Source organism: Falco biarmicus, chromosome 4, assembly GCF_023638135.1.
Source record: "Falco biarmicus isolate bFalBia1 chromosome 4, bFalBia1.pri, whole genome shotgun sequence".
NCBI lineage: Eukaryota > Metazoa > Chordata > Aves > Falconiformes > Falconidae > Falco > Falco biarmicus.
The window spans coordinates 48,807,035-48,817,653 of NC_079291.1; positions in this window are offsets into that span (position 1 = coordinate 48,807,035).

A 10,619-nucleotide genomic window follows, 5' to 3' on the forward strand; every position below is an offset into this window, starting at 1 on the left:
TTTATGTTTGCAATTTTTTGGTCTCATAAATTCCTTTACAGAGAATTTATTGTGCAGTATGTGAAATAAAGCTCACTGTACCAGTATGCTAAAAGTAAACCTGGATAAATTATTCATTGTCAAAATATTTAGTTGCAAATGTAGCCCTTTTCCTATTAATTAATCATAGACACAGTAGTCCTAATTTGTAAAATATATAGGTCTAATTCCCCATTTTGTTATACTAGCTGTAGGCTGGTGTACTAAAATAGAGAAATGCATTTGTAGTAGCACAGAGTTACAGAATTATTTAATGGAAATGAATGATTTCTGTTTATTAAAATTTGTAAATAATGTTTATTGGACTTATTGGTTGCAAACTATTTAATAACAGTGCTTGCAAGTTACTGCTTTTGTTGAGTGCAGCTGTTCACTTTGTCTCCATAGATTCCGTTTTACCCTATGGATTGTTATTTTCTATGTGAGACTTTTTTAAAGCTGGAAAGAAGCCATTAGATCCAATAAAGACTCTCTGAGTTAGTTTTCACATAGACTTTATTTGTGTTTAATTCTAGGATTCAGGGCTTTTTCTCAACTGCATAGGCAGTTCTGTATGAATAATGTGCATTGTAATCTCACAGAGTAATCAGAACCTCAACTCTTGCCTTTGCAGAAACATGTGAGCCAGATTTTACACTGTATGCGGTTTAAAAAGAGAAAGAGAGAGGCCAAGAAACTGAAACTAGAGAAAAAGATTGATTAGTCTGTTATTTACTCTCTGTTGGCATGTTTCATATATAATCTCAGCAGTTGTATCTCAGATGCTTAGCTGTCAACACCTTAATGAAATATTCAGTAGATCAATTCTGTCTGTACCTTAACATGCGTGTAAGCAAGGATTCAATCTACATCAATTTTACGTGCAAAAATGTGGATGTTTTCCTCTCTTGCACTTATTATTATTGTTGTTGTTGTTATTATTATTACACTAACATAAAAGCTATTTAAATTGAAGAACTTAATGTTGTAGGAGGTCTTGGACTTAAAATAGAACGGATCCTTTCTAATCTGTAGAGTTTTAGGAACCAGTTAGTACTCTATCCATGAAGCACTATACATTAATTCTTGCTTTCTCCTTTTAAAGGACTGTGAATGTCTCTGCTATAGCTTGTCATGAGGCCCAGCACGTGTCACTTGACCTGTGGGGAATGAAGAAGAGACTGCTATAGCTCCTACCTACCTCCTCTGAAACCGAGGCACTAGGAGCTTTGCAGCTGGTCTTTCTTCTATACTCCAGCTTGACTTTGTGCATTATCAAGATGTGTATTCATGTGAGGAAAGGAATATTGGCAACATCTCTGCCTGTATATCACAAGAATAATGAACTTATTTTGGTAAGAGGGAAAAAACAACTGTTAATTGTATTGTTAAAGCAGAAATGCCTAAGGGTAATTTAACACCTAGCAGTTGTTCTATACAAGAGCAAGAATGTGAACTTTTACTGTTTGCTTTAGGGTGTCAACAATTCAAACAGCTAAGAAAATGTACTGTTACACCTTCCGAATATAGAGGGTTTAAGTACACATTAGACACATACTTGGAATTACTGATAGCTTATGCTTTAAAGAGCTGAAGAACAAAGAAACACACTGAGAGATCATCTGAATCATGTTCAAAATAAAACACTCCCTGTACTTGACCCTAGAGATTTATAGTTGCATTCTTTAGTTTATCCCAGTCTTTGGCAATGTTCCTAATTTATGAGTAATACCCCTGCAAAAACCTTGAGCGTCTTGCTTTTATGTGGTGAGGTTAGTCAATAATTCATGAAGGGGATTATTTCTTGCAAAACAAAATTATTTTTTCCCAGGACCCAATTTTAAAACCAGAAATATATGAGATTAGAGATTAACTATTCCAATATAAAAATATATAGCTTTTTATGTTCTTAGTATAGCCTTTATAATTAAAATATTTCGTAGCAACATAAGCCAATCTTTTGAAAGTACAAAAACATTTAAACAGAAGTTTGCTTTTCAAGAGAGCTGAGCACTTACAATATAGCAGCATTATGAGAAGTGACTGTTCAGTACTGTTGTAATGAAGACAAAGGACTGGACTATAATTACTTTCTGAATGTGTTTTCTAAAGCAAGTAAAAAGAGATTTTTCTTAGTGGCATATTTCATATTTAGTTTTAATATTGTTCATAATAAACCACAACAAAATATTATAATTGTATGCAAATGTTGAAGATAGAATTAAGAATCTCAGAAACAGATACCACTGATATGGGCAGTAGATTAACATTCTTCTAAGAGGTGTCTCACTTCCCATTTAATAATGTCATTTGAACGAGTAAGGTGGTGCTTTGAGTGAGGGAAGATATTACTATCTATCAGATTATTTGAAATAACATTTGAAGTATGAATTAATGTCTTTCTGAAGTCAATTAAAATATTATTGTTGCCTCAGAACATTATGGATTAAGGTCCTCAAAGCTGCCACTTGTCATTATTATTAAAAGTTCAGCATTTCTTTTCAGATAAAAATACTAATGTTTCTATTTTTATTTATTGTAAAAATAGAGCCACCATTGACTTGACTTTTAGGGAACTTTCCCTTCTCCTAGACCTTCTCTACTGCCACTATTAGGCAACACTCCAGGTTGTAAAAACAGCTGATCTCAAATCTGAGAAAGCCCGAAATTTCGTTGAAAGTAACAGTAACCTTCTTCCATAAAGGCCAAACCCCTGAAAACTGCATCTAGAACTTGAAAGGCTGATCTAGTCCCAAGAGTAAGCAACATCAGACTCAAACTGGTTTGTGGAAGTTTTATATTTGGAGTGAAATAGATATTATTTAAAGAATTCCACAAAGTATATATTTCTAGTATATATTGACTAGTAAATGTTCCTTTCTTGTCTTTCCATGAAATTGAATGTTAGTGTGATGATTTTAGACTAGAAATGTATGTATATAGCTAAGGAATAGTATGAAAACCAGCTAAGAAATCTAAATCAAACCAAATCCCTTTCCTCGACATTCAGGTTTTTGTAAAAAGTGACACAAACTGGTAATCTGTTTGCTTCCTATTTTGTTGCTGTTTGGTCTGTAAATACATGTTAACAGTTGGTCTATATTTCCCTGATTTGAATAAGAAAATATAAATTGTTCATTTACATAACAGAAGAAATTAATTGGACAAATCCAAGAATTTCCTAATTAAATTCCAATAATTTCTATCTCATGAACTTGCATGGGATCAAAACAGGATTTGAAAATCATAAGAATTATTGCAAACATTTCCTTAACTAAGTCTGCAGTTAATTTTGAGCATGTTTGCCTAGATTAAACAAGTTAGGAATTTCCCAAGACATGTAAATCTAGGGGAACCTACAAAAGGAAGAATTCTTATTAATTTCATATGGAAATGGTTTCTTACAAAAACTATTTCGCCTGAAAATTACTATATAGAGGACACAACTACTTAACAGAAACAGTTTAATGTACCAAAATGTTTTCCCTTCGTAATTACCAAGTAATTGTTGCCAACAAGTTAAATAGCAGCCAATGGTATTGAAATGTCCCTTGCTTAAATAAACTGTTGTCTTTCTTATTTGGGCTAAATTATTACTGAACGAATCAGAAGTATCATCCTAACCCTACTGCAGATAAATTGTTAAAGTTCTGTCATTGTTTTTTGTTGTTGTTTTTTTTTTACTTACAGCTGTTTGCCTCTTTTCCTGAAATTACACAGGTCCATGCAGAAAGGTGGCAAAGATGAAAAGCTTATTCCAAATCCAGGGGCCTACACTTCAATCTGGCAAGGAAATGTTGTTACTGGCCAAGAACAGATGATGGAGATTCATACAGTGATAGCTAGAGAAAAGCTGCGTTGAAGGAGGCCAAGGAAGAAGGAAGGGTAGATAGTCCATGCCAGTATATCATTGCAGTTCTGGTGTTACACAGAAGTTGCTTTATCTCTTAATTCCAGCTGTATATCATGTTATGTTTCCACTGACCTCAGTGGCTGACTGACAGCTATAAATTAAAGGTCAGAACATTCTAACCTTCCATTTGAGCACTTTGTACTTAAAATCACCAACATTATCATCAAATAATACTGACTTTGTCTCTAAAGTAGTTTATCATCTCTTCTTAAGGCAACATCTCTGACTGAGCAACATGGCTCAAATCTTCATAAAGGTATCCCCAAAACCATTTCAAAACCACAAACTTGGCATCTGAGGGATGTTCCTCTCACTTAATTTTAGCTACCTAAATGTTATTTGTCTAAGTCTAAATGAACCACCTAACCTCCACTATAGTCAATAGAAAAGTACCTTCACCTCCAGAGTGCCATAGATGACATTGTAAGGTAGGTGTATGAGTTGTTGGGATCAATCAGGTTCTGAAAGTAACTGTCAGTTGGCTAAAATCAGTGAGAAGAATGCATTGGTTTGCAAATCTAGGTCCTTACTTCTTCTGTTTAATGTAGCAAGATAAACCAAACCTGAATTGAGTCATTTGACTGATGATCATTTACATTTATATCTGAGCTCTTCGCCCTGAGCCTTTATAGTCAGTGGAGATCTAAGCATTGTGAAGGCAATAGTCATTAAAGTCCAGGGTGCTATTTAGTTCATTATAAATAGGCAGATAAAGTACGCCAAATGGATCATGGACTAAAAGTACCTTTATCTCCCTGCTAATTGTAAGAGGAGCCTCTCGAACCTAAGTTAGCAAATTCCCAAACAGTATAAACCAACACGTACTGATACTGCTCAGCAATTTTTCTTGAAATCCTTGTCCAGATCCTAAATGCCCTGAATTCCTCCTGGCTCTCCCACATATCACTCCTTTTTTTGTGTTCAGCCTAGTTAAGATAATGAAATAAGGTGTGGAAGGTGTGGATGCCTGTACTCAAATACTGAAAAAGCTGATGTTTAAAAATATTTCCTCCTTTTACTTTAAGTACTACAATAATTTTTAATACCAAATGACACACAATATAAACACTTAAGAGAACCATGGTGAGTGTTCTGAGGATAAATCCACAGCACATGGGTATTCTTTCTTGGACCTCTGTTTCCTACTCTAGTTTTTCTGCAACTAAAATCATTAATACAGTGAGAATGAGTGAATGACCATTTGTACAAGGTACAGAAGAGAAATGTTCAACGTTATTCAGACAAATATTTACTTAGCTGTTCAAAATTGCTTGCAGACAGAGAAAATATGATGCCCAATGACACCCTTTACAATTGCCAAAAGTGCATTTAGAATGTTCTAAAAGCAAGCAGACATCTGTTTTTTGAAGTCACTGATCATATTTGAGAGCAGAAGTATTGGATGATGGTACCCACAACTACTCATTTCAGGCACCCAGTTCTCACCTGATCATAGAATTTCTGCTAAGGAGATAGTTTTGCCTGGTGTTGGAAACCAAAGATGCATAAGTAGCAGATGTGGATTTTTACATTTGCAGTGCCTTTCTGTCTGACTGGTGATAGTTTTGATAGATATTTTGACACGGCATGCTGACAGAAAACAGGAAAAATAGACATGCTAGGGATGAGATGGAAGACCACTGAAGTAATTTAAAAAAATAAAGACTGTCAAAAGCTATAACATGAATACACTGATCTCTATTACAGGTGTCACAAGACAGTCAAAAGAGATTGTGTGACAGATATCCAGAATAAACTACTTATGGCACTGTATCAGGAGAAACAACCACAATGGCAGTCTTCCAGCTGTCCAAAAGGTTTACAAGGCTGCCCAGCTGCATTAGTAGGGATAACAGTATGAACTGATCTATATGTGAATTTTCCACTTGTGCTGCATCTACCCAGATATTCTTGCTTTAGCCCTTTAGGAGCTGCATGCAAATTAAACCAATTTTAACTTTTTTTTTTTTTTTTTAAAAAAAAAAAAAACCACATTACGGTTGAGCATGAGAATTCAGAAAATCAAGAAAGCCTTCCCAAAATCACTGGTATTACTTAAGATAAATTGTTGCAGACCAATCATATTTTGTAAGTTATTTATTTGGTTTGTTTAATTTGCTCTTTTCTTTATTTCTCTTGCCTTCAGGAAAAGGCTACAATGGGAAAAAAGTAAGTTGGTTTTTGTTTTTTTGTTGGTGGTTTGTTTTTTTTTTAATGGGAACAGATGCTCACAAATAAACTTATTCTAGAAACAGGGTTGGGAAAAAATGCAGCACAGTAACTGAAACTCAAAACTGACAAACACATGGACAACTGCAATGCCATGTTGAAGAAGCTCTTGACAGTGCAGAGTAATGTACCTAAGTCCCACTAATTTTCAATAAGAACTGGATAACTAACTGTTCTTGCTGTCTTTGAAAATATTCCTAAAATCAATCCTTAAAAGAATTTGCACTATGCTGCAAATTTTAGTATAAAAATTAATGTACTATGTGCTCATTTCTTGCATGTACTTTGCAATTATTTAATATATTTGAAAAGCTTTTATTGTTCTGCTCAACCTTACAATGAATTCATTAAATGGACTTGTTCTTAAGGAATCACAGTTTAGTATTTGGATTTTACTGCAGTGTCAAATGCAAAGCCCACAAATAGCTGATGATGAAAACAGATGCTTAATGTAAGTGTACACCTGACAACAACAAAAATGGCTATCAAAGGAAAGGAGAAAAGACTCCAAAGTTCCAGAGAAACGTGGACACCAACAGCCTAGAAATCTTCATCAATGAGGACTATTAACAGTTTTAAATTGAGAATAAAATATTAACTAAATGGAAAAGTTCTTATAATCTTCAGAAAGCCAGGATTCACTTTGTTGTTTATTTCCTAGTCAGTTAATAAAGAACATACTAAAATAATTAATTTAACAAAAACTAGTCATGATACTGTGTCTGTCTTATCTGGTCCTTCATTTAGAATGGAAATCAAACACATTTGACCCAAATAATTGAAATATTTAGGCATGCTTGTGGCCAGGATGATGTGCATGGCATGATCACAGAATTAAATCATACCAAAATACTCTTAAAATATTATCAGACTAATCAATTGTTGTTTTTTTTTTTTCATGAGACCACCCCTGTGCAATATATTTCACAGATGACAGAAAAAAACGTAAGAACTCCATGTTAACAAACCTAATGGAGAAATTGTCTGTTCGTAGCTAGCAGGTGGAATAGGTATGCAGATGAGGCAAAATTCTCAGATGGTAGAAAAGGGGATTGGGTCATCAGTGCATAAAAATATACTGCTTTTACTTTCTTTCTTTTGTATTGCTTTGGTTGATTGCTTTTTATCAGATGAGGATCGGGCCCAACACAGTAGGATGTATACATTAAAAAACAGTAAATCAAAGATAGCAAGGAAACAGATTTTTATAACAGATTATGATATCCTATTTGAATATTTCATAAATCCTGCTAAGAGACCTCCCATTTAATTCCAGTCTGTGATCAATAAAAAGAATATGACATAAAAAGTAGCACAAGAGATGATGAAAATGCAATTTCTGTCCAAGTAGATGGATGAGAAAACATTATTTTGTCCTTAAGTTTTAAAAAATCATAATGGCATGTTAATAAATTGGTGTGGTCTTTGAAGGATACTCAGAAAACTTGTCTGCTGCAGTTCATAAATCTCCAAAGTGTTGTGAAATTACCAGTGCCTTCAGGATACAGAAACACAAACCACTGGTTCAATGTCAGCTCTGCAAAAACTGCAAATGTTTAAACAAATAATGAGATAAAAAGTAATGCATAATTAAAGGTTTTATTCAGAAGACGTCTGGGTTATGTTTATTTTAAGGGTGGCAGTGAAATACATTTGCACCTGTGTATGCTCCAAAGGTGTCAATTTCACAACTCTTCCTGCACAAATAGGGACTAAGCGTATCATGCATTATTAAAAGGGTTATGCATTTCAAAGAGAATAAAAGTACATGAAAATAAATCTAATATTTAATTTTAATAATATATCAGAAATGCTGGTGGATTGGTCCTGAAGAAGCGATTTAAAAAAATGATCAAGCAACACAGGTCAGTATTTTGTGTTTTGTTTTGTTCTGTTTTCAAATTGTATTTATGAACAGTCTAAAAAACCATTATTTTGTATCAATGTAATTGGCCCTATTTAAAGGGTGACAAAAGTAAGATCTGTTCTCTGATTTGCAGTTTCTCTGGTGAAGATGCTGATCTGAAATTGGTCCATATTAGTACTGCAGCAGCAATATTTATCTTCCCCAGACAATCCAGCCATATTCTAACTAGCTTAATAACATAAAGGATGTGGAATATTTGCCATAATAGGTGTTGAGCTCAGAATACATTCCCCCTCTAATGTAATACATCAGGCAACAGGAACTGGCTTCCAGACACAGTCAAGGGCCTTTCTGATTTAAGTAAATCACTAAAATGGTCTGCAGATTCCTTCAAAACATGACATATGAACCACACGACTGTAAGTACTTCACTGTGAAGCTTAAATTAGGAAATTAGTCCCTTTAGTTACTTTACTTCTAATTATAAAAATGCTTTTCTTATTCAGCCCACAGACACAGGGAAGTGATATGTATGCCACCAAGTACTGCACTGCACCAAGAGCAGATCTAGAAAACTTCTTACTGAGACTCAAAAATCTAGACTGGATGTGTTCTAGGGTTGCTGTTCAGATTACTTCTGGTCTGCTTCTCCAAGCTATAGGCCCATTAGGAGCTGGGAATCATTGTGAGTCCCTCTGGAGAGCACCTTCTGGTTTAGTTTCTACCTGAAAGGTGTCTGATTGCCAAGATTTAAGAATTTCTCCATGATACAAACAGAAGGGTGGTAAGACTAGTCAATTGTGAAATTTGTTACAACAGTATATGCCTGACCTGAACTGACAATGCTGTGTGAACACCAGCATAAGCAACTACTTTATTCTACCTGGGACTGAAGATGATGTTTCTCTTCTAAATTAGGGACCTCGATGTCCTTAAATTTAAGTGTGGTGATTCTGGCCTAATATATTGACAGGGAGAGATCACTCAGCAATTACTGTCACAGGTAATGAGCCTCATCATGCTCATCACAAGCTGTTTTGATGGATTGTATTTTTTGTGTGACAAAAGACACATCTAAATTTGCACTTCCTGAGACTTAATGATCAACATACACATCCTTTGCTCTACCTTGCGCTCTGTGTATTGCATTTTAATGGTAAGCAGAGTTGGCAACACCAATGTACAGATAATTGTAGATACTATTTTTTAACATGTTAGATTCTGCAGAGTGTAATTACATAATTAGGAAACTTCATTCACGTAGTTAAATGTCTTAACTTACACCTGTCTGCATCATATCAACACAAGTATTGGCACAGAAAAGAAGTGAAAGTCTGGAGTAGGGACCTGAATGAAGATCAGTGACTTTATTTCTTCCTTTTTCTCTCCTGTGCATGTGTTCATCCACACAAGTGACTCACTTGCTAATACTACATTTGGTAAAGTTGACTACAGAGGTAATGGAATAGTTCTGATGTCTGTGTGGAAAGAAACTTTAAGAAGATGTGGTTTCATGCACCTCATGAATAAACATAAATGACAAATTTATTGAAGCATCTGAATTGACCATCATGTACTGGACCTGTATGGGTCTGATCATCTGGTCCTCCTGCACTGCAGTGTGTCACCAAATGACATTAACTCCTAGCGCAATTAAAATGGTGTGAATGGAACATACTCAGTTTTTAACATTAAGTCTTGTGTTTTAACTAAAAGTTGTTTCAAGGAGCATCTTGATGACACTGGCTAAGGCTATAAATGTTCCATAGTTTAATTACATGAAGATCTAAGATTTCTCCTTCTCAGCAAGCCATCCAGCTACCTGAGCTAGTAATTATCTCTTTAGAGACCAGTATTTAAAGATACAATGTTACTGTCTTTCAGGTTGTTTTCAAAACATTCACATAATGCTTCTGAAAATATTTTTCTTTCTAAATATCTTTTTTTGCAGGTGTCTGATTGCTAACCTAAACAATTCTCTTTGTATTGTTTACTTGAAAATGAACAGGCCCATGGAGCCAATGCATATGTGAATTGTAGTTCTAACACTACTTCCATTGTTACATGGTGATCTATAGTCAAAATTTAGGAAAAAAAATGTGATGTCCTTAGGAAACTGTAAAAGGAACTGTCTTTTGCATTACCACACTGCTTTTTAGTTTATATCAAGGCTTTACATTTGGGACCAGTTTCGGCAGATAATGACACGTTGCACAATAGAATGACACAATGGACAAGGAAGGGATGATTCCTTTAACAACCACAAATTATTTATTGCAGATTTGAGAGGGATCCAAGTATTTCTGGAAACCCTGTTGCTGGAAACAGGAGCTGCTTTCCAAGCAGGTGCCATTGACATGAACCATGTATTGATTCAAACACTCAGATTATAGCCAACTTCTTCAAGTTCACTTTTTTTAAGTGTTTGAGTAGGAAGTGTGTCATGTCCTTACTAAGACAGTAACAAAGGATTTGAACACCCTTAGCATTGTTACAGCTTCTAACTAGGCCAACTTATAAATTTATTAGCAGTATCAATAGTATACATGCTTTTCTATTTAAGTTTCTAATTTTCTTAAGATGAAGGGTGAT